Source organism: Saccopteryx leptura, chromosome 5 (assembly GCF_036850995.1).
Source record: "Saccopteryx leptura isolate mSacLep1 chromosome 5, mSacLep1_pri_phased_curated, whole genome shotgun sequence".
NCBI lineage: Eukaryota > Metazoa > Chordata > Mammalia > Chiroptera > Emballonuridae > Saccopteryx > Saccopteryx leptura.
This window is the reverse complement of record NC_089507.1, coordinates 209,679,461-209,704,313: the sequence shown is the minus strand read 5'-3', so window position 1 is coordinate 209,704,313 and position 24,853 is coordinate 209,679,461. Positions and strand designations below refer to the sequence as shown.

The window sequence follows — 24,853 nt, the reverse complement described above, 5'->3', positions numbered from 1 at the left end:
GGAAGGCCATGGCAGGTGAGGCCACGGCATGCTCAGGTGCCCGGTCTTGGGTAACTGATGATGGAGTGGAGATCAAATTCTAAACTAGCTAAGTCTGTTTGGGAGCCTAAGCCACAGGGCTAAGAGGTTGTTGACCAGGAAGGTGGGTTTCCCCCAGGGCCAGACCTTCCTGCAGGGCCCATTAGGACTCTGGAAACTAAGGCCTCAGGCTCCTCTCAAAACCTGGTCCATCATCCAGAGTGAGCTTTCTGTGACTCCCGGGAGCTGCAGCCAGCCTGGTTTTGCAGGTTGCAGAAGGCACACACCTGAATTCATGTGGTGTGCCCAGACCCTCAGGACCCTCACCCAGCCTTGCCCTCCGCCCCCTGCCTGGCCACCTGCCCCTCCACTCCACCTGCTCTGAGGAGCATGTGGTGTCTAGTGGGTCCCAGCTGGCATTCTCCCAGCAGAGACCGGGTGGCGTCTTAGAGACTGGGTTTCAAGGAGGGCTGGGACAAGCCTGCCTCCTACAGAAAGCTACAGTGCACGAAGAGCAAGGGACCAGGCAGGTCTAGTTCAAATTACAGGTCTAGGCTTAAAAGCTCTGTGACCCTGGGTAAACTATGTACTCTCTCTGAGTCCAAGTTTTCTCATCTGTAAAATGGGAGTCATAGTCTTGCTGACTTCATGGGGTTGTGAAGATTCCGTGAGACCATAATGTACAGAAAGTGCTTAGTACAGCACCTGGTGTGGGCAGGAATGTAGGAAGTGGTTTCTGTCACCATCACCACCATTTCCTCCTTTGCACTGGGCTCCCCCTGGCTCCAGTCTGGGGGAGTCAGACCTCTTCTGCCTCTAGCAGGGCAGAAGGACAGGTAAAGCCTCTCAGCCTGCCTCCTGGAAATTCTAGTTCAGTATGGACCTGTCCTGAGGAAGCCTTGCTCTCCTGGCTGCCGTCTCTTCAGGATTCATTGATTTATTCAACAGATGTTTACTTATCAGGCGGCTCTCAGGGTTCTTTCTCTGTGGGGGAGGGCAGGCCTGGAAGCAGAGTGCGGCCAATGTTCCCCACAGGTAGTGACAGGGGGCGCTGGATCGCAGTGTCATTAGCAGGAAAGAGGAGTGAAGAACAGAGTGATGGATGAACAGGTGGGCCCAGGCCAGCCAACAGGTTCCATTCCTGACTCTGCCACCTGGTAGCTCAGTGGTGATGGGCAGATGCCTTAACTTTCAAGCAGATAAGCTACTTACCTAGGGTGGTGATGTGAGGAGAAAAGTGAGACCATGTGGGTAAGAAATTCAGCTCAGGGCCTTCTGGATGGATACTAATCGTGATTGCAAATGTCAGTTGCTGTTATTATTAGTCTGTGATGACCAATAACAGGTGGGCAACGTTTGCTGCTGGAACCCAGTTGAGCCCTTCAGAGGCCGTTTTCCAGGTGGTGGGTAATTGAGGGGCAGGCAGCCTGCATAGCAGAGAGAACAGCTGGTGGAAGGCAGGGAGGCTTGGTGTCTGCGAGAGCAGTGGGGAGTGGGAGCTGGAGCTCCATCACCATGCGGTCCATGGGGGCAGGGCTCCATCACCATGCGGTCAGTGGGGGCAGGGCTCCATCACTATGCGGTCCATGGGGGCAGGGCAGTAGGCAGAGGCAGGGAGGCAGGGAGGCTCGGTGTCTGTGAGAGCAGTGGGGAGTGGGAGCTGGAGCTCCATCACCATGCGGTCCGTGAGGGCAGGGCTCCATCACCATGCGGTCCGTGGGGGCAGGGCTCCATCACCATGCGGTCAGTGGGGGCAGGGCAGTAGGCAGAGCCAGGGAGGCAGGGAGGCTCGGTGTCTGTGAGAGCAGTGGGGAGTGGGAGCTGGAGCTCTATCATCATGCGGTCCGTGGGGGCAGGGCTCCATCACCATGCAGTCCGTGGGGGCAGGGCAGTAGGCAGAGGCAGGGAGGCTCAGTGTCTGTGAGAGCAGTGGGGAGTGGGAGCTGGAGCTCCATCACCATGCGGTCCGTGGGGGCAGGGCAGTAGGCAGAGCCAGGGAGACAGGGAGGCTCGGTGTCTGTGAGAGCAGTGGGGAGTGGGAGCTGGAGCTCCATCACCATGCGGTCCGTGGGGGCAGGGCTCCATCACCATGCGGTCCGTGGGGGCAGGGCTCCATCACCATGCGGTCCGTGGGGGCAGGGCTCCATCACCATGCGGTCCGTGGGGGCAGGGCTCCATCACCATGCGGTCAGTGGGGGCAGGGCAGTAGGCAGAGCCAGGGAGGCAGGGAGGCTTCGTGTCTGTGAGAGCAGTGGGGAGTGGGAGCTGGAGCTCCATCACCATGCGGTCCGTGGGGGCAGGGCTCCATCACCATGCGGTCCGTGGGGGCAGGGCAGTAGGCAGAGCCAGGGAGGTAGGCAGAGACCATCCCGGCAAGGGGTCCCGAATGATTAAACAGTCGCTGACCCGAAGTAGGTACCCTGCAGCCTGCAGAGGGTTGCCTGGTCGTGACACCTGGGAAAGTCTAGGATTAACTTCTGCCTGGGAGGAAGGGCCGGGCTCTGCTCATTTGCCAATACACGAACTGTCCCTTCCTCTTCCTTCTACCCAGGAAGCGCCAGTGTCCCCTCCTTCTTCCTGAGATGCTCCCTGAGAGGAGATACTTCCGTACGTGTTTCTTTCTCCCTGGGACTCAGTTTCTCATTTGAAGGAAGGGGGGTGCCGTAGAAAAAAATGTCATGATTTGGCTCCTTTATTGGCCATGATATTGTACCAAGTACTTTTCTGGCCAGTGGCCACTGGCCAGACTCTTTACCTGTACTGCCGCTGTTGGATCCTCATACCACCTCATATAAGTGGACGTATTTTTCCCCATTGTACAGAGGGAGAAACTGAGGCACAAAGGATGAGGTGATTTGCAAAAGGCATGCAGCTTATATGTGGTAGGCATTCATGTCCGGAGGTCTCCAAAGTTGCTATGTGCTATCCTGTACCCGCTCACTTATGCTCCTTTAAAAGAAAAAATTATTGATTTTAAAGAGAGAGGAGGGTAGAGAGAGACAGAAATATCTCTTTGTTTCTGTATGTGCCCTGACCAGGGATCGAACTCATAATCTTGGCATATGGGGACAATGCTCTAACCACGCGGGCTATCCTGTCAGGGCATGCACCTTGTAACTATCTACAGCTGCCTGTGGAATGCCGGATTTTTTTACACTGTGTACCCTCGGATGCTGGGCAGAAGGTAACTTGGAGATGGGTCACAGTGGGGCGTGCTCTGGTTGCCGTGGGGCTGACTGCCCCATTCTCTCCCCACCCTGACTTTTGGGAAGGCCCTGTGTGCAGGCACTTGGCGAGGGGGAGGCATTCTTCCGCGGCTCAGAGTTCAGGCCGCATTCTTCGGCCGGCTCGTGTCCCACAAACGTGCCTTGATGTAGGCAGTGTGCACTTTGATTGATGTAGCAGGTGCTGGCTGAGCTCCACGGTGACCCCAGGAAGGAATGAGTCTTTTAGGATGGCTGGTCAGGGTATCACATGACCACATACCCTACCTGTTTACAGAAGACAAAGGCTCAGATTTCCTTTTCCGTGGGAGGCAGAGTTTAAGGCCAGGGTTCCAATCCTGAGTCTGCCTTCCACTGGCTTTTTGGCCTTGGAAAATTTCCTCATTACCTTGAGCCTCAGTTTCTTCACCTGGAATACAGATAATATAGACATTTTATATATATATAATTCAGAGTTGTCATTGGAATGCCCAGCTTTCAAATTGTGGATACTGTTGGTGTAGTATTCACAAGATTTCCCTCCATGGTATTTACCAAAATTGTGAGTAAGTGGTGATTTGTGGTCATTACTCTTCATTATTCTTTTAGTCTGTCTCACTGACGAGATCAGTGGTCCTTAACTGCGGGCCTTTGACAATGTCTGGAGACATCTTTGGTTGTAGCAATGGGAAAAGGGACGCATCAGTAGGTTGAGGCCAGGGATGCTGCTAATACCCACAGTGCATAGGACAGCCCCCACAACAAAGAATGATACGAGCCCCAATGTCAGTCAATAGTGCCAAGGCGGAGGAAGCTTAGACTGGACTATAAAACCCGTAAGGTCAGTGACTGTGTCTGATTCATTCAGTTCCATGTCCCCAGTTGCCCAGCATGATGCCCGGCACACAGTAGACAATCAATATGCATTAAAGAGATGAATGAGGTCTTGGAACGCCTCATGTCCCCTGGAGTCCCGGCGGTTTGGCTCGCAGGACATTTTGAATGGGAAGAAGAGATTTAGATGAGTCTGAATGGTGATCAGCCAATTGGTAATGCAGGCCAAAGAAACTCAGACCACGCTATTTTTCTTCCCGAGCAGGTGCTTGGGGGCCTGAATGATCTGAATTGCGATCGTCGCTGCGTTTTGCTCCTGTAGATTCAGGACCCACCTTTATCTGGACAAGCAGGCTGGGGCAGGGGAAATAGGTGCTGACAAGGAACGCCCTGTCAGCCGGGCCCTTGGGATCAGCCAAGCTGGGGCGCAGCTGCTGTCAGCTTCCTGTTTTTTCCCTTTCGGGTGGAATGAAGGAAACCTACTGAATGGCTATTTTCCACTGACATTTACAGCAATGTGATAGGCTTTGGATTAATGAGGTCAAGCTCCAGTGTGAAATCTGCCCAATCACTTGAAGCTTGGCCAACAGGAAGACATCGCTTGTTTTCTTTGGGCCATCCGATGTCTCTGGATGGCTTCGGTCAGGGAAGCTGGGGTGGCGACTCTGTACTGAAGAAGGGGATGTCTTATGCCCTGTAATTGTAATGGCTAGAGCTGTTGTCTTCTTTTCAATGTATTAGGAAAGTGTTGTTGTTTTTGTTTTTTCTTTCAGAGACAGAGAGAGAGTCAGAGAGAAGGATAGATAGGGACAGATAGACAGGAACGGAAAGAGATGAGAAGCATCAATCATCAGTTTTTCGTTGTGGTACTTTAGTTGTTCGTTGATTGCTTTCTCATACGTGCTTTGACCAGGGGGCTACAGCAGACCGAGTAACATCTTGCTTAAGCCAGCGACCTTGGGTCCAAGCTGGTGAGCTTTGCTCAAACCAGGTGAGCCCGCGCTCAAGCTGGTGACCTCAGGGTCTCGAACCTGGGTCCTCCGCATCCTAGTCCGACGTTCTATCCACTGCGCCACTGCCTGGTCAGGCAGGAAAGTGTATTTTTATGTGAATTTTTAAATAAAGGTTTTATTCCTTGATTTTTTTTTTTTTTGGAGAGAGAGAGAGAGAGGAATGGGAAGCATCAGCTTATAGTAGTTGCTTCTCGTATGCGCCTTGACTGGGCAAGCCTGGGGTTTTGAACTGGCGATCTCAGCATTCCAGGTGAACACTCCATCTACTGCGTCACCACAGGTCAGATGTGGATTTTGAAATAAATAACTGATTCAGGCAGAGATTCATGGTGAGCCCCCCGCTGGCTTCTGAGCCTGGATCTGGGCTTTTGAAAGGATCATGCTTGTTTCTGGGGTTCTCTGGGAGTTTGAAGGAAGAGATTGGCCCCAATGGGCATTTGGATGAGTTAGAGATATGCAGTGGTTTGAATTTATTCTGAGCAGATAAGGGGGTCTCAGATACATGCCTCAAACTTGCTCATGAATCTTGAGGTTCTTGTAAAAAGCAGACTCCAATTTGGTGGGTTTGGAGCCTGAGCACCTGCATTTTTAACAGGCTCCCAAGGGAAATCATCCTTCTGGTCTGTCCACTGTGCTTTGAGGAATAGGAGTCTGGTGAACCCCAAGTCTCCAGATGAGGCACCCCGGGCACAACTCACTTAAGCACAAAAGCAAATCCAGCCTGTCGTTCATGTGCCTGTTTGCACAGCTACCTGCTCTGCTGGCTGACTGGCAGTCACGTACTCAGTGCGCGCCTTCTCCCTGGGCCCAGGCTGGGACCAAGCGTTGAGCGGTGGCTGCCTGCTCTCAGAGCGAGGCGTGGGGGGCTTCTAGGATCTCCAGAAACGTGTGTCCAGGAATACACTCTTCCCGAGTCACCTGATCTCCTGGGGCTTGTTAAATATACAGACCCCTGGGCCCCTAGCCTAGCCTGCCTGGATCAGAACCAGCCCAGGTGTGGTCCTGGGAATCTGTCATTTTAAAAAGTGTGCCAGGTGATTCTGAGTCTCAGCCAGGCTGGTGGAGGGGGAGCCGGGAGGAAGAACTGGCAGTGCACGGGAGGTAAATGCTCGGCAGGACCTGTGTCAGGTTTGCAAGTCGCCCGCTGCCTGACGGCACCTGGCTGGGGGAGGGGTGAAACCTAGCCCGCTCCGCTTGCCAACCTCTGCACCCTGCAGAATCGCATCTGCCTGAGAGAAAGGGCGTCTTTTTCTTCATACGAAGAATAATCGTTAACGTTTGGGACTTATTCTGAGCTAGTCGCTGTCTCTTTAACTCTTTTAGTCCTCCTAGCTAAGAGGTGCCATCCCTGATTTTACTGCGGAAGAAAGTGAGGCACAGAGAGGGTCTCTGACTTTCCCCAGGTCACACAGGCAGCAAGCGGCAGAGCAAGGATCTGAACCCGGAACGTCTGGCTTTGCTTTGGATGAGACTGCTGTGGTGCTGCTCCTTAGGGCTGTCCCTACTCTGAGGGAGTGCCTTTTTCTAGTTCTTCCCCACACGGGGACAGCTAACAGTGACCTTGGCTGCCTCTGGAGTCAGGCCCGGGTTTGATTCCTGCCTCCACCATTTACTGCAACCTCGAGCAAGTTACTTGCTTATGTTCACTAAGCCTAAATTTCCCCCTGTGTAATACAGGAATAATAATAACACGAGATGATACAATTGACCCTTCAGCCTCTGCTTGGCATGTCAGATGTATTCGCTCCGTCTCAGCTATTATTATTATATTAGTATCAGCAAAGTCAGCCTCTGGGAGTCAGAGATAGCTTCAGAGCAGAGGGGCTAGGTGAGCAAAGCCCTGTGCCATTGGTGCCCCAGGTGGCTGGGCTGGTTGTTTTGCTCACCCAGGTCACGTGTGTCATTACTTACCTAAGCATCCCTAGCCTTTGCCTCTTGGCACTGTTTTGAAGCCCTGGTGTTTGTGCCACGCTGATGAGCTCTCAGAATTTCTTGGCTCCTGGAATGGTTCAGAGTCTCAGTCAGAACTGGCTTCATTTCCTGGGCTCCAAGAGTGTGAGGAAGCCACACATTCTCACATTTACTCTCCTCGGGGCTCTTGGCCCTTCTCGGTGGCTGTCACGGTCTCCAGGTCCCTTCTGGAACTCTGGAGTCATCATGGGCTCTCCCACGCTCGAGGCAGAGAGCAAGGTTGCCTCACAGACATCGCCTATCACCTTCTAAAGAATTAGGGACAGCCCTGGCCAGTTAGCTAGGTTGGTTAGAGAGAGCATCATCCCAGTATACAAAGGTTGCGGATTCAATCCTGGTCAGGGCACCTGTAGGAACAGATTGGTGTTTCTTTCTCTCTCTCTCCCCCTTCCTCTCTCTCTAAAATCAATCAACAAATTTAAAAAAGAAAAGAAATAGGGACAATTTCCTCCCAATTTTCATTAGGGTTTTTTTTTTTTAACCTATAAAATCCAGCTTCTGTTTTCTTATTGCAATATTTTATACTTTTTAATTATAAAATACAAATGCATTATTAAAACTTAAACAGTACGGAAATGTGGAGAATGGAAAGCGATAGTACCCTCCAGACATTACCCCCAGCCTCTCCTTCTTTCCCCCAGAAGAAATTCCGGAAGGTTTTATGTGTCTCTCCATAAATTTCTCATACATATGCAAATGCACGTTCATTTACATGTTTATCCCTTTTTCTTTTTAACGCAGCTATAGATCACGTTTCCAAAACTTCCTTTTCTCAGCTCATTTATCTTAGCACATGTCAACACATAGAGATATGCCCGAGTCTTGAAGGCTACATGATATTTTGGTAATAAAAATTAACCGTAATTTATTTCTGCTTCCGAGCTGACAGTTGAGATCGTTTGTAGCATTTTCCTACTGCCGCAAGGCCCTTGCTTGTATAGCTTACCGAATCTGTAGACGCTGGTGTGATTTTATCTGCCAGGAAGATTCCCTGCAGTTTGGGCTATGACAAGACATTGTCAAATTGATCTCTGAAGAGGCCAAACCAATTTCTATTCCATCACAAGTAGGTGGGAATACCATCCCCCATCATCTTTTCCAACACTGAGTATTAAGTAACTTTAATTTCTTGCCAAATCTGAAAGGAGAAAAGATGTTTCTGGGTCAGGCTCCTTGGTAATTCAAAATCTGACCCTCTAAGACTGGGCCTACATAAAGGTGGTTAAATATTTAAGAACTACGTTTGACCTGGCTTTCTGATTGGAATGAGATGTAAGATTAGATTAAACCCGCCTGGATCCTCAGGCTTGGTCCCTGGTCTCCTGGAGGAAGCCGAAATGTGGACAGATAGGAGAAAAAAAACAATGTCGTTCAAATGTGCTAGGAGGAACACATAAACTAAGCTAACTTTTGCTTGATTAACTCTATCTTCCTGAATATCACAAAATGAAGTCGTAAAGTACATTATACACAACGATATAGGGAGTAGGGTGGGACTTGAAATCCTCATTAGAAAATGCCTCGATTAGCAGTGGGAAAGTCATGCAGCCTACCTCCAGTGGGGGCAGCAGCAGAGACAGGCAGTTAGGGACACGTAAGTTCGAGTCTCTTTGGCGGTTTCCCTGTTTACTAACGGGTTTGTGGGGAGGGAGGCTGTGTAGAGACCGAGCTGAGTTTGCAGTGCGTACTGCTTACTGCTTGCTCATACCGGGACAAGGGTATGTTTGTGCAGGAAGAATGAGAGCAAAGGAGCAGAGGCTGGCCGTAAAAACCCACAGCCTTTGACGCTCATAGAGGTTAGACGTGGGTGGCATGAATAGGCAGTCACCGCAGGGGTGACAAGAAGGCGGGCTCTGAACAGCGCCCGCCCATTGTAGACTGGATACACCAAACAGGTGTTCAATGAATGAGTGAACATTAAAGATGCCTCTGTCTTGTAAAGCAGTGGTCCCCAACCTTTTATGGGCCACGGACAGGTTTAATGTCAGAAAATATTTTCACGGACCGGCCTTTAGGGTGGGATGGATAAATGTATCACGTGACCAAGACAAGCGTCAAGAGTGAGTCTTAGACGGATGTAACAGAGGGCATCTGGTCATTTTAAAAAAATAAAACATCGTTCAGACTTAAATATAAATAAAACGGAAATAATATAAGTTATTTATTCTTTCTCTGTGGACCGGTACCAAATGGCCCACGAACCAGTACCGGTCCATGGCCCAGGGGTTGGGGACCACTGTTGTAAAGGGACCTCCTACTCAGAAAGAATAGATCTATTTAGAAAGGGGCAGGACCAGCTGATCTACCCACCTGGGAGGAGCCACACCTCAGCTATCTATACATTTCCTTTGGGCCGCTTGTCCTGGAGATCTTTATTCACTGGGGTAATCTTAAGAACAACACAAGGCAAGGAGCGGTGGAGAATAGCTGAAACAGGGCTGTGGAATGCACCCAACCATTGTTTTACAACAACGCAGCTAAGCAGGGGCAGATGGAGCCAATTGCAAAGCATGCCGAGTTGAAGAAGCGGTGAAGCCAGGGGCAATCCTAACCCATCCTTTCCTGGAAGGCAAGGTGGGGGCCAGGTGAGAGGCGTCCTGGGTCTGGCCCCCTCCGTGTGACCTCTTCCCCCCGGTAGCCAGGTCTATTTTGTCTGTTTGATGCTACAACCCTGGACCCAAGCTGTAGGACCACTCCCTGTGACAGGACCACTCCTTGTGACAGAACTGATCGAACAGCCTCCGTGCCTTTTCAGTCTCTTGGTCCTTCCACCGCCCTGTCTACTCTCTCTCGTTTCCAAAATACCCACCATGTGCTGGGTGGCTCTGTAGCAGGCCGTCTAGGTGGATAAGGTACATGCCTTGTCTTTCAAGAGCATCCAGTCCGATGGGAGAGGCAGATCTGAAACTGTCGGTTACCGAAGAGTGTGGAGTGCCACCATGGAGACGTGGTCGTATGCCTTGGAACTGGAGAGGGGAAAGACACTCATTGGGCACAGGACAGATAAAGACCAACTCAGAGGGAATAAAAGGGACATTGAGACCCTGTGTGAATGAGACGAGGCCAGTCAAGTGCTGCGCACAGTGCTTGGGCCCTTCAGAGAAGACAGATGGGGTTAATACAGCACTTGCATTAGCGCTCAGAGAATAAAGAAAAGTTCGCCGAGCGGAAAGAGAGAAGGCTGGTACCAGCCCATGGGGATAGCATGAATAAAGGTGAGGAGGGGCTGTGGTGGAAACTGTGGGCTTTGTAGCAGAGAATGCCGACTCTGGGTTCAGGTCCTAGTTCTGCCCCTTACGAGTGGTGACGCTGGGCATGTCAAGATGGACCTCTACCTTCTCATCTATGTACCGGGGACAATGACCCCTATTTTAAATGGCTCGTTGTGGGGATTGAAGTTAATTTGTCTGTTGTACCCAGCACCTAGCAGGGTCTCAACAAACAGTGGGGACGGTGGTGGAGGTGTGAACCTATCCGACCTTTTCAGTGTAGCTGGAAAATTGAGTGTTTAGTGCGTTGGGACATGCAGATGTAAGAGATAGAGTTAAAATAAAATGTCAAGGCCACATACTGGATGGCCTGAACCGTTAGGCTGAGGAGTTTAAACTTGAGTCTCTAGGCAACGGAGAGGCATGAAATGCTTCCCTGCAAGGGAAATACAGACTCGGACTTGGTTTCCGAGTGGAAATGGGCCAGTGGTGTGGCTGGTGGGTTGGAGGCAAGGAAACCACCCTGGGAAAGGCTGTGTAGCCCACCACTCGCGTTTGCCTGGTAGGCGCGCTCTTAAGTCTCGGAGAGGCAGATTGGGACAGTGGTTAGGAGCATGGCTTTCAATGTCAAGGCCAATGCGGATTGCAATCAAAGCCCTGTTACCTACCTGGCTGTATGACCTTGGTCATTACCCCACTACGTTTTAGTTGACCCTTCTGTAAAATAAGGATTAATAGTACTTTTGTTGTAGGCTTGTTGTAAGGATCAAATGAGACCGTGTAGCTAAAACACTCATCTCTAGAAGCGCAGTTGATGATTAGAAGTTAAAAAACGACGTATTTGGCGGTGAAGCCCCTTTCCCACGTGACAGCTATAAACCTCTCCTGGAGTTAGCGGTGTTCCACAAAAGACATCTGCTTTAGACTTGCTAGAGAAGCAGCGGCACTTCCTGCTCCAAGAAACCCTAGGGAGGGTTGCCAAGTTCTAACACAGTGGATCTTGGATGCGCATTAGACCCACCAGGGGAGCTCTTTAACATTTTTTAATGCCTGGCTGCACCTCAGATCAATTACATTAGAATCTCTCAAGATGGAACCCGGGCATCAGTATTTTAAAAAATTTTAATGAATTAAGGTAAAACAAATCTAGAAAAGTCACAAACCCTACATGAATGAATTTTTCACAACTCATATCCTGCTAAATAAAAACAACAAAAAAAAGAAACAAAACCCAGAATATCACCAGTACTCCGGAAGTACCCCTCATGTCACATTCCAGTCGCCCTGACCCCCAAATCACTATCCTGATTGATAACATGGATCAGTTTTGCCTGTTACTGAATTTCACATGAATAGAATCATATAGTATGTATATTTGTGTGTGTGTTTATGTGTGTGTGTGTGTGTGTGTGTGTGTGTGTGTGTGTGTGTTTGGCTCATTTTCGTTAACCTTGTGAGAGTCCAGTTGTATATTGCTCATTCTTATTGTTGTACAATGTTCTATTGTGTGAATACACCATAATTCTTTTCTAGACTGCTGTTGGTGGGCATTTTGGAGTTTATACCTTGAGACAATTATAAACAGTGCCATTAAGTTCTTGTAAATGCCTTTTGGTAAGTGTATATAGAAATTTCTGTTGGGTATATTCCTAGCAATGAAATTGCTGGGTTATAGGCTGTGTGAATGTTCCGCTTTAGAAGATATTGCTGAGGAGTTCTAAAAGTGGTTGTATCAACTTCTGTTCCCAGTGTATAAGAATTCTTGCCAACAGTTGCTATTTTCCGTCTTATAAAAAAGATTATTTTTCTTTTTGGCCATTTTGGTGGATATAAGTAGTCTTGCACCTCCAGGGGATACCAGTGTGTAGCCAAGTTTGAGAACCTCTTTCCTACCAGGTTTTTAAATAACAAAACACGTGTTAATGAAACTGGATAAAGAGAAGTTACAATGGCCAGTGCCTCCCCATTGACTCGCTTTGATGTCTGTGTCCAGAGTTGATTTCATGGAAACGATCTGTCTAATCTAGTGGAGGAGACTTTTGCTGGAAGAAGAATGTGGAGGTATACTCAGCCTGACAGCCTGCCCCTCACCCTCCTTCCTCTGAGCTTTATGTGGGGCACATGGCTCCAGCAAGAGTGATCTGGGAGCTGGAAAGAGGCCACAGAAGGACTTCAATTTCTTCTTCTGATTTAAGACCTGAAAGAGATGGAAGGGCATGGGAAGTGTCCTATATTTAAAGAGCTATATTATTCCTACAACTAGTAGGTAGATGCTATCAGAGGAAAAGATGTTTTTAGCGACCAGAGTTTAAGATTTTGTGTTGTATATTTGCTCCCCAAAGCTTGCCCAATACCTTGCAGTTGGAAGATGCCCCCCCCAAAAATAAATAAATAAAAGGGAAAGGTCACTGGAGTCAATATTAGAACCGTGTAACTGTCCCTACTGAAAAGCACAACTCAATTAGTACAGAGGAAGGTGTTGGTGGGGATGTAGCGGATCTAATTAATAGTTTTTGTTCTCTTTGTAGTTTCTATACTGTAGCTGATATTTCCTATTTGTTCATTTATTGCAAGCATATTTTCCTTTACACCCTTGAGCAGAGTTTAACAGCAACTTTAAAATTTTTATCTTTTAACGCCAACATCTGGGTCCTCTTGGGGTACATCTCTGTAGACTTTCTTCTTGAGTTTGGACCACATTTTCCTATTCAATTAAAACATTTTTTTCTAGTAATTTTGTATTACATCCTGAATATTGTGAATGAGACTTAGTGATTCTATTATATTTCTTAAGTTTTTAGGCAATCAACTTGACCAAACTTAAACTGTAAACTCAGTTTCCCTTGAGTGGGCAGCAGCTGAAGTCTTTCTTTGGTTGTGTTACCCTCAGTCGGGCTGCTTGGAACCTGCCCTATGCATGCATCATCCAGAGAGAGGTGGGCAGGATGTAAACTCAGAATTTGGGGATACTGTTTTGTGACCCTCTTCTGGGCTGTCTCTCCTTACATTTTAGCTGTAGTTACCTGAATTCTGTCTTCTAATCCTTCAAACAGTAAAGTAAAGATTTCTATCCAAATTGTAGCCACCATTGGCTTGGGTCTTCCTTCGGGTTAAAAGCTATAAAAACATGGACATCATCTATTGCCTTTTCTTTCTTTCAAGTGTTGCCTCCCCTCTCGTTTCTATATGCTTGTTGTAGGACAAATCTAGTACCTTTCAATAGGTTATCTACATACATGTATGTGTAGAGTTATATGTGAGAGGGGAGGTCTGCTAAGAGCTACCCTGCTGTTATTAGAAGCAGAACCTTTCTGTTTAATAGTTTTGCTCGTTAAGGGACCCTCTGAGCTAACGCTGCCCCGCCCACCCCCCACTGTCCTGCTTAGCGCATAGTAGATGACAGTAAATATTTATGTGACTTTAAATAAAATGAATGTGACTTTAAGTAAAAAATGAAAGTGAATTAGGGGAGAACATTCACTGACACTCGTTGACCAGTAACAGCGGGTGTCAAATAAGGAGGGTGTTCGGTAATTTGCTGGAGAAAATGATGAGTGAGATGATGGAAATAATATCAGGACCCAGCCAGCTGAGTGTAGACCAAAGTGGGTTTGAATCTGTGGCTTACAGAGAATTTACCATGTTCAGCGGAACTAAAGCCGGTCAGAGGGGAAGCAGAGGTATGCTTGGAGTTCTGTACATCCAAGAGGAGCCGGGAGGAGGGAATCAAAGCGAAGGAACTTTGGCTGCAGATCAAAGAGGGGAGGAACCAAAGTAATGTAAAGGCAGTCTACTGCAGCGTGCTTTTCCCTGAGTGGTGACCTGGAAGGTCACACACCGAGTACTCGGAGACTTCAAAGACCGCGTGCGTATTGGACGGGAACTTCATACCAAAACGCAGAGCATCTGGGAACTTCCTGATTTAGCTGGCTGACAATGTCATCACTCAGAGTGGAAGACGGAGGACAGTTGCAGTTACGAGTCTGGTTTAGGAGCTGCTGGGTGAAGTGGAAAATGAGAAAGTGCTCTTGGTGAGAGGGGGAGTCCAAGGCTGGGCTTCTTTATTGTCCTTGTTCCCTTGGAATTATTCTCTAAACCTCAGTGAACAAGCAGTATGAAAAGCTTTTTAAAGTTCCCATCCCAGCTACTTCCTCACTGGCTGGGAACACCCCTGGCTAAAGGGGAAAAGAGAGCTTGCTGGGGCCACCTTTGGGGTTTCTGAAGCAGAGAGAAGGGTCTTGTTAGGAAGCAGACCATGGTCCCCTTCCTCCTTTATGTTGGTAATGGTGTGGGGTGCAAGATGCCTGGGAAGGACAGGACAGTGATCCCAGGCTGGGAGCCGTGCCTTTGCCCCTCCCCCTTTGAGAACGGACTCCGCCCAGTTACCAGCAGGAGGTTCATCTCCCTACTCTCCAGTTCAGAGTTGGGAGAGGTGACAATCAGCTGCAGGGGCTGCCATTCTTGACTTGGGAGGGCTCTAGCCAAGGATGGCAACTTCCTAGAACCTGGATCTAATCATTCTACCCCCTACTGCACGTTTTTGGAGAAACTCCTATTATAACCTAAGGTATTCTTGATTCTTACGTACCTTGGAGGCTATGGTGATTTTGGGTTGTTTGGCTGATACACTGGAATTTGAGAGGCCCTTCCCCTCGATCGGATCATTTTCTAGATATTTGTGTTTGAGACTAAAGGATTTTGAACAGTGGGGCAAAGGCAAGTACGGAAGTCCAAGTTGAGGTAAGCATGACGCAGAACAGAGTTGCGTGCCCAGTGTGCTCGCAGCCACTTCCCACTCCTTTATCTGTGGCAGGCGTTACTAATCAACCAGAACACTCATCTCTCCCATTATCACATATAGCCTCGTAATGCCTGCCCTCACAGCGCTCTAAGTAGCCACAACAACCTAAGAACTGGCACAACAGAGCAAGGTTTGGCCAAGCCCATCATGCTGAGAGAGGGAGACAGAGGAGACAGGGGCCACTCCGGCTTAGCCAATGTGTATGGCTGTGCCCTGTTGAATAAGTGTGTAACCCGGGAGGGTGTTGTGTGGCTACAGGTGACCTCCTTCGGAAAATGATCCCTCCAGCTGCAGAGGGAGTGTTTGTCTTCCCCGGAAGGCAGGGGTTGGACCACACTCCCTGCAGCCTGGAGAAACAGTATGTGTAATTTGACTCCTGGTTCCCTGTGCTTAACTATTACATAAGCTTTCTTTAGAAGACAGGCGCTTTGGTTTAGCACTGTCACTGTGACTGAGTAATGTATTCGTCGACATCATGTCAGCTTTGTGTGTGCCCCATCCTTGGCACCTTCATTCTGTCCCCTGCAGCCTCCCCCGCATTGGCATTCTTACCCACAAGCGTGTGGGCCTCTCTGTGAGCTCTGGTTCTCGGGGACAAGCTCAGCGTGGAAGACTGGTGTGTTCCTGGGTTATCCTTCGTTTGTTCGAGCCGTGGCTTCCTTTGAAGTTTTCTTGGAGCTGAGCCTGAGAAAGCCGTCTCACTGTCACAGGTAGAATGAATCCAAAGCATCATCCGTCAGGATGTAGTTGGAATGGTCCTAACAGGCTGCCGAGCCTGGTGGGTACCAAGTGCTGGGCTGCCGATCCGCCTGATGGGGTGCTTGCTGCTAACCCATATAGTCTGTCCGCTGGGCCAGGGCCTTCTCTCTCCGCTGTCTCATGGGTGGTCATGGGGTTCTTGGTGGTGGGGACCCCAGCCTGGTACCATGGCCCGGCTTTGTTGAATTGTTAACATTAAGTTCGTTTTCCCTCACGCCTGCCTGATCCCACATCTTCGTCTTGCCACGCCATGATCCCAACTCTTGTAACAAAGCTAATCCTGACCCTCATGGCTTTTGGTAAGGCCCAGGGCCCATACTCCCAGTGTGGCGCCACCAGTTCAGAGAGAGGCTGGGCTGCTCTCCCAATGCCGGGCAGGATTCTTTTCCCCCACGGAGCCCACGGTACATGGGTTGAGAGATCACTCTTTGTTCGTGGTGGACTTACGGATTCTGAGTCCTGCTGCCCTCTCCTGAGCCCCCGCCCTCAAGTCTTGCCACATTGGGTCACAGTCAATGGCCTACAGGAGATAGTGACAAGTCAGGGCCAAGCCTAGGACCACCACTTACAGGTCTAAAGGAAGGATCTGAGCACAGCAGGGAGTGGTGGAGTCAAGGAGCTGACCCTTGGGGACCCACGTCCCACCACAGATTTAAAACCAGGATGTCTGTCTAGGGTGATTGTGCCCAACATCTAGAAGGTTCATCCCAGCAGGGATAGGACAGTCTACAAAATCCTCCGGGAATCGGGCTGGGGGGAGACAAGGCTCATTTATTTCCAATTCAGATATTTGGAGCACCAAGGGCCCCAGAAAGCACTCTGCTCATAAGTAAAGTATCTTTATGGAGGGGGAGGGGGATGCTGTTATTCAAATCAGTGTGCTGTGGGAGTGCGGGGGTGTGCATCCTTAGGAGGGAAAGTGGGTCCCACGTGAGCCGGAGGGGGCGGGGCCGCCGAGGCCGTGTTTTGTTTCCCTTTCCTCCTGTGCTCAGTGCTACAGGAAGCTCGGGACAAAGCACTCACCGCCTTCCTCGGGGCTGCTGCCAGTATTGTGTGCAGAAGAATAGTTTAAGAACAAGAAAAAAAAAAAATCTTTTTTGTGTTTTTATTTTTTCTTCCTTTGAATCATCGATGACTTTAATTTCTTTACACATTTTGCACATTCCAAATGGTCTAAGGTAAGTACACAACTTTTACAGCGAGGGAAACAATCATTACTTTAAAAATGACTACTCAGTAACTTTCAGGAGCCTTGAGCGCGTGCACTCGGGAGTAGGGAGGTAAAGTGAGGGAAAGCACAGACGCAGGGTAAAAACATGGAAGAAAATAAGAAACAAAAGCGACGCGGACCTACCATCTGAATTCAATAACTGCTTGCAAATAAACGCAGAGTAGAAAACATTGTAGGCTTTCCTTTCCAACAGATCTGAATTCCATCCCAACACGCCCATTTGCCAGTTAAGCAATAAGGAGTGCCTTACTCCACAAGGTTTGTTGTCTCACTTGTAAAAATAGGATGTTAACTTCCACCTCACTGAGCTGTTACAAGAGTCGTGCACACAGAAGCATCCTGTGAAGAAGCTAGCACAGTGTAAATACCGAAGTGGTTTTCAACGTCTTTGAGATGTTAATAAACTCGTACATGCATTATACACAATTGGCAAGTGGACGGCAGGCTGAACACGTGAAGGCTGAGACCCAGTCAAGTGAGGAAGAGGGATAACGTGGGCAGAGTAGGTAGGGGTCGCGGGGGTCCGTTTTCTGGTCCCCGGGAGTGAGGGACGTCAGTACCTACTGGGAAGGGGAATTACGCGACTAAATTGAATTTGGATTCTATAGCTCCATCAAAGTTTCAGAAAAGGTGAGATGAGCCTAAAGTGGGATGTCCGTGCTATGTGCCTAAGGCACCGGTCAGGACACTTCTACAAAAAGGGAGCAATAATCTCAGGCCAGAGCCCTGGCTTTTCTCCCCGACCTCTAAGATGAGCTTCGTCGAGGAGTGATGATTGGATGGAGCCTCTCGGTTGGTTTCTTCTGTCTCCTCTTCTTTGTTGCCCTTCCTCAGCCAGGAAGCGGTGTGCGGACTCTGCGCCGGATCTCCATCGCTGGCTCTTCATCTTGGTCTCCCACTCTGTAGCACGCTTTTAAAAAATAATTTTCTTTGAGAATTGATTTTAGATAGAGAGGAAGGGAAAGAGGGTGTGTGAAACATCGATTTGTTGTTCCACTTAGTTATACATGCGTTGGTTGATTCTTGTATGGGCTTTGACTGGGCATTGAACCCACAACCTTGGTGTATCCGGATGATGTTTAACCAACCGAGCTACCCCACCAGGGTGACTCTGTGGTATTCATCACCTCCATATCCTGTCAGTGCATGACCTTCTTCATCTTGGCAGTTAGACTACATTGTCTTAAAAGTTTTCCCAGTAGCTCTGGAAGGCCTTGTGGATGGGTGCCATGGTGGAGCCTGGTGTCCCAGGGGCTCCTTACACAGCAAGCCGAGAGGCTGCTGCTCATCCTCACATACGAGCCGCAGTGGTGCCCGGGGCCCAGCTGTGGCGCAGGCAGCCCCCGCACTCCATGGGCACCAGGTTCTCAAAATAGTCCAGACAGACAGACAGGTCAGCTCCTCCTGGAGGTCCTCAGCTTCCGTGATGCTTTTTTTGTCCCAGGCCTTTGGAGCCGCAGTCAGGAAAGTGCAGTCTCACTCCGGGGGGCTGGGGACTCAGTGGGGTGCAGTCTCACTCCGGGGGGCTGGGGACTCAGTGGGGTGCGTGCTGGCTGGGCAGCGGCCCTGCGTGGCTGGTGTGGTCCGGCAGCATCGCGAGAGCTCCGGAGCTGCGGGGTTACCCAGGCCTGGATGTGGGCTGCTCAAAAAATAAAATATCTTAACATTTTCTTTTAACAGTGTGAACTTTGAGACACTGTCTGACTCATGCTTTAAAGCCTCTTCTTTTTTAAATTCACCTTTCTTCGTGTTGTTTTTCTCAAGGCACTAGGCTCGAGTCCAAAGATGTGTCAGCCAGCTGCTCCCTGGGATGGAGAAGTCACAAGGCTCGGGCCCTTCTCTCCTATCCCAGGAGGCAGGGACCTGGTTTGGGCCTCCCCACCCTTCCTCAAGGCTAGCCCTCAGCTTGGGCCTGATGGGCCCTACATAGCCATTGTAGGGGGAAGTGGAGGTCACTCATCTTTCTTCTGGGGTCTCTATTCCTGCATCCCTAAAAATAGCATCGTTGTCTGTTAGGGGGCTTTTGGCTATGAGTAACAAAATTCAATCCAACTGGTTTCAATGATGTAGGGGATTTTGTTGGTTTGGATAGCTGGAGTCCAGAGGCCCTTAAGTTAAAGGACTGTTTCTCTCCTCTAACTCCCAAGTATTGGCTTCCTCTACGGCTGGTGGCAAGATCACTTCCAGCAGCAACTGGGGTCCATGCTTTGGGTTTACAGGCTGGTGGAAAGAAGGAGTTTCTGATTGGGCCCGTTTGGGTCATGTACCTATTCCCCAGCCAATCACTGTGCCCGGACTTAGGCTGTTACTGACGGGCTCTGCCAACCAGGGAACATGCATGGGATGGTAATGGGGGACCTTACAAGGGCTGCCATCAAACATCTTCCAAGGGACCCATGCCTTTCTTCCTCTCCTTGTTTACCCAGAGGTATATTCTCCCCAGTCAATACTCTTGTAATAGTCTTCGTTTGGGGGCAGAGGGGTTCTGTAGTGCATCCTGCCCATGCCCCCTCCACCAGCCCCCGGAGACCCAGCATCCTCTTCCCCCTTTCCACCCGAAGGCTCAGCTTTCTGGAGCGCAGCCCCTGCTTCCCCGATGTCTCCTGACTCCGTTTCCCTCCTCAGAGGAGCGAGGGTTAGCAGATGCAGCAGGAGGAATCAGGTTCAGACTATGTCAGACAGCAGTAGATGCTGGAATCAGGACTCACCCAACAGCCTGTCCCTGCCTCGCCGAGGGTCAAGTGCCTCGGCCTCGGGCTTCCTGCTGCCCACAGTCAGGCTATTTCGGTTCATTCAGCCAGAACTCACTTAGCCATTTGTTGAAAAATTAAGTTCCCCATTCTAGTCTTCATTGCTTCTGATTTCTCTTCTCCTATCACACGCTCTTCCTGATGACCTACACCCTCCCCGCACCTGGCCCTGGCAGACCCCTCCCACACCGCCTGGCCAGCCCGCTTGTGGCCCCACGAGCCCAGTTCTCCACAGGACGGTCCATCTGGACGTTCCCACAACACACTGGGCTCCGTGCCTCCACGAAGTGGGTCTCCCTACAGAGGAGGACTTTGGGGATCCCTCTGAAGTGTGGCTGAGGCTGTTGCCGCCCCGAGTCCTGGCAGTGTGGGCTGTGTCTCCATCCCCACCCGGGACCACGTCTAGAAGTGCAAGGCCGGTTTCCGGACGGGCCAGTCCCCCGCCCTTTGGAGCCAGGACGTCTGAGGGCTACCCCAGCACCCCCGGCAGCGCCCCGTCTAGGGAGACGCCCAGCTGCTGTGTTAGCAACAGGGTGGCAATTCTTTAATTGGACCGAGCAGGGTGTTCTCGGCCGGCGGTGGGAGGAGGTGTGCGGGTCTATTGGGGGAAACTAGGTCACCTGGAAACCGGCAGTCAGGAGGGAGCTGTCCTGGAGCCCCAGCTCCCGGGAACCCAGAGGGGCGAGGCGGGAGGGGCTGGCCCGGAGAGCCAAGTTGGAGAAAATGTGCTCTGGCCCCCTTTCATTGGCCCTTGGGAGGCATTGTCCTCACTTTTCTCCAGGGGGCTGGGCAACTGCTCTTAATTCCTCTCCCCCCACCCCCCTACCCCCAGCAAACTGCCCCAGCCAGGGAGGTCTCTGCAGAGAGAGCCTCTGTCTGCCGAAGGCTCACCGCCGTGGGACCCAGGAGGGAGCACCACACTGGGAGTCAGGCCAGGGTTTGAGGTGCTGCTCTGTATCCTTGGAGCCTGTCACCCACTCCCTTGTGCCTCCATTTTGTCCAGTGGGCAGGGGCTGTCTGTGCCTATCTCCGACTCTGCCGCCTCCCTAGCCCTTGGCACAATCCTGGCGTGTGGTAGATAGATGCCTGATAACTACTTGTCAGATGACATAATGAGCTCGTACGAGTGCTTCTCTAATAAGATTGTCATCACTGGGCATCAGCGGCCAGGTTTGTTTCCCAAATGTCCATCACCTACAATTTTTGCCATCACTAAAGACCACCACCATTTATTTTTCTTCTTTGCTACCCACCGTGCTAGCGTTTCACTGAAGAAGATTTATTCCAAAAGGAAATTTCGTATCACTACCACAAATAAACAGTAACGGTGAAAACAAACCCACAGAAAACACAACGAAATGTCATTACAGGCTATCCTGGGTACCATCGCTTACCCAAGGCCATGAGCCTGAGGGCTGCTTTCTCTTTGTTTACAAGGGAGATTGGCACGGTTGTAATGATGTCAGAGGTCTGTTAGTACCGAACTGACACTTTCTCCTGGAGCAAACCTGATAGATTAAAAAGGAAGTGAGAAGGGGATACTTGTCCTCTCTGAGTCCCTGCTGTATTGAGCCTTGTCCCCGTACTTCTGAAAATCCCTTTGGAGTGGATTCTCTTTCCACTTGGCTGAGATGGTGGCTGGGCGAGTTCTTGGGGAGGGATGAAGTGCTTTCACAGTGTCAGGGATTGGCAGGATTGTTCTCATCTTCAGGCCTAGCAAGCTTAGCATGTTTTTGGTGCCTCCCACTTTGCAGGTGATCAGTCAATGCTTAATAATGAAGAAGCGAGTCATCTCTGGGTACGGCACCTTAGGGTTGAGAGAAGGCTTACAGAGCACTCAGCTTGATCAAACACAGTGGAAATCTTGTTGTCCAGGGAGTGATGAAGAATTTGCCGCCTCCTGAGACAGCCCCTGGACCGTAAGCACCTTGCTGAAGTGCTTGTTGGACAGCTCCAGAGGCCAGTGTCTGTTCTGTGGGTGTACACGGTGGCTCCCCTGCACCTTGGTCCTGTTCTGCCCTGGGGAGGCGCATAGACTACCTTCCCTTTCTGGTGCAGATCGGACCTCCAGATATTTGGAGACTTCTGTCTCACTCTGCCTAAGACAGGGCTTGCAAACTCAAATGACCATAGGAGTGAGCATGTAATGTCATTTGGTGAGGGAGGTCAGGTGAGAGTAATGGGAGGTGGTGGGGACTATGGTAAAAAAATTATGCTCCATATGGAGGGGACAGTCCCACTCCACACGTGCTGACTGTTTCCATGTGATCCCAGCATGGCCAGCTACTGAGCTGTTCTAAGAAAAGCTGAACATTTATTTTCGACTATGAAATTTCCAAGTTTTAGATGCAACCAATGAATTATAATGTTGAACAGCATGGGCTCTCTGGTTGGTTCTGGCCCATAATCACAAGCTGCTCACCATTACCCTCCAGAACTTCTGTTCCCTTTGGGCTGGGCAGCTCTGTCCCAAGCCACGTTTGTGTGTATTGTTTTCAGAACTCCCCGCACGATGGTCAGTCCCTCTGCATGCCTTTGGATGTTACCAAGCTCCTTCTGATGTTACCAAGCTCCTTCTCAACCCGTGTCTCTACCTCTGACCTGGTGAACTCCTTCCTACTCACCCTTTGGGATTATCAGTTGTCCTTTCTTCTGGAGAACCTTTCCTGATAACCCCAGGCAGATTGGCTCTTTCATTTTCTAGCTGTGTGATGTTGGGTACATTACTTAATCTCTCTGTGCCTCACTTTCTTTATCTATGAAAGGGGGATGATCATAGTACCTACCTCATTAGCTTGTCAAGAGAATTAAGTGAATTTATAGATAGAGTGACAGACAGACTGGGTTTTCCTCGAAAGCAGAGCTGGTCCCTCACCCGTCTCTGAATCAGGGCTTGTCACAGAGCAGGTGTTCATGAACGTTTAATCGCTTAAGGAGGTGGGAAAAGTAAACACGTGGCCCACTAGCTCCCAGTGAGTTCTGACCAACATGATGATACAGTATGGTTGTACATTTAACTCTGAGTTCCTTTTAAAAAGGCAACCAAAATATCTCTCTAAATGGCTAAAATAAAAGCCAGCGACAACACCAAATGTTGGCAGAGAAACTGGATCACTCGTATGTTGCTGGTGGGAATAGAAAATAGTCCAGCCACTCTGGAAAAGTTTGACAGTTTCTTATAGCACCAGACATGGAATTACCCTACAAGCTAGCAGTTGTACTCCTGGGCATTTCGTCCAGAGAAGTGAAAACTTATGTTCATATAAAAAAATAGCCCCAAACCAGGAACAACCCAGATGTTCTTCGATGTATGAATGGTTACGTACATACAGGGGCACATCCACACAATGGAATACTAATACTACTCAGCTATTAAAAAGGAATGAACCATCAATACAGGCAATAACCTGGGTGAATCTTACGGGAATTGTGCTGAGTAAAACAAGCCAGTCTCAAAAGGTTACCTACTGTCTGATTCTATTTATATAACATTTTTGAAATGACAAAATTCTGGAGATGGGCAACAGATTCGTGATTGCCACGGGCAAGGACAAGAATGTGGTGTGTGTGTGTGTGTGTGTGTGTGTGTGTGTGTTATGGATCCTTGTGTGATGGAACTGTTTGTATCTTGACTATGGTGGTGGATACACAAACCTACCTATGTAATGAAATCGCATAAAACTGAACACACACTTGCACAAACTGGCGAAATCTGAATGAGATTACTAGAGTGCATCAACGTCAGGTTCCTAGTTGTGATATTATACTGTAGTTTTGCAAGACGTTACCACTTGGATAAATTGGATAAAGGGTACACGGCATCTCTCTGTGTTACTTGTTACAGCTGCATGTGAAATCTACAATGATATCAAAATAAAAGTTTAATTAATTTATTTTAAAAGCTTTGTAAGGTATTCAAAAGAAAACAAAACAAAAGGCAACCGAAGCCAGTTTGCTGTTTCCTGCTCAGCCTGGCCACGGTTTCTGTTTCCCCTTGGGGCCAGGTCCACTCAGATCCCCTGACCTGTGCCCTGGGAGTATTGCCAAGCTAGCCCCTTCCCCATTCCGCCGGTCCGTCTTCCTGTCTCAGAGCTGGGAGAGACCTGAAGGACATTCTGACCTGAGCACTCAGCGGGCTGGGCCGGGCTAAGGCTGAACCCTGCCTGGTCTGTACCTTCTTGAAGACAAGCAGCCCTTGGGTGAAAAATGAGGCAGGGAAATCAGGAAATAACAGTCCCTTCCTAAAGCACAAGGCCGTTCTGGTCCTCTTTGTGACAACGGAAATTTTCACATCGTGCAAATGTAGACCTGTGCCGGGCTTTCTCTGTCGCCCACAATCCCCAGTTCTCCACCAGCGTTGCCTGGGGGTTCTCAGATACGCTGTGTTTACATGTCCCTGCTCTTCTTCCTCCAGGCTGGTTTCTCTTTGCTACTCTACTGGGTGTGTAACATTTGTGGTCAGCCCTTTTTATTCCTGAGCATCCTATAAATTCTGGGAGGTGGATACAACATTTTATAGGTGGGAAAACAGGCTTAAGAGGGTCACGTTGTCCCAAGACCCTTTCCTTCTTCGTCTGAGAGCCCATGGGCTTCAAACTCTGAAAGTTTGTTGACCTCATGTGGTCCAGGAATCAATGACAGCAAAAAGTGTGACTTAAGAATTTTTTCTTTAAAGATCAAAGAGGGACACTTCAACTGAGATTTTCTAGGTCTCAGTAGTTCAGCAATTACCAAACCTTTTGATGTTAGGACCCCTTTATCCTCTTAAAATGAAGAATCCCAGAGAGATTCTGTTTCAGTTTTTTATATCTGTCAGCATTTAGCATATGACAGATTAGTACCGAGAAATTAAAAATATAGTACTCATTCCTTTAAAATTACAATAAACACCTTATATGTTATAACAGTATAACAGTTCATTCTTATAACAATATAACACTCTTGTATGCTATAACAATATAACCACAAGAAATGGTACCATGTGATGGTGTTAGCTAACACTACAATTGCAATCATGTAGCAATATATTTATATAAACGTATCCGATCAACACTTTTTTTTTTC

At 49.2% G+C, this 24,853-nt stretch overlaps 1 protein-coding gene across 2 annotated transcripts in view; it reads left to right on the top strand.

Annotated features, from left to right (window-relative positions):
- The window catches only part of PPP1R16B (protein phosphatase 1 regulatory subunit 16B), a 95,779-nt gene that overhangs the window by 2,708 nt on the left and 68,218 nt on the right, over nt 1–24,853 (top strand). The window lies entirely within an intron of this gene.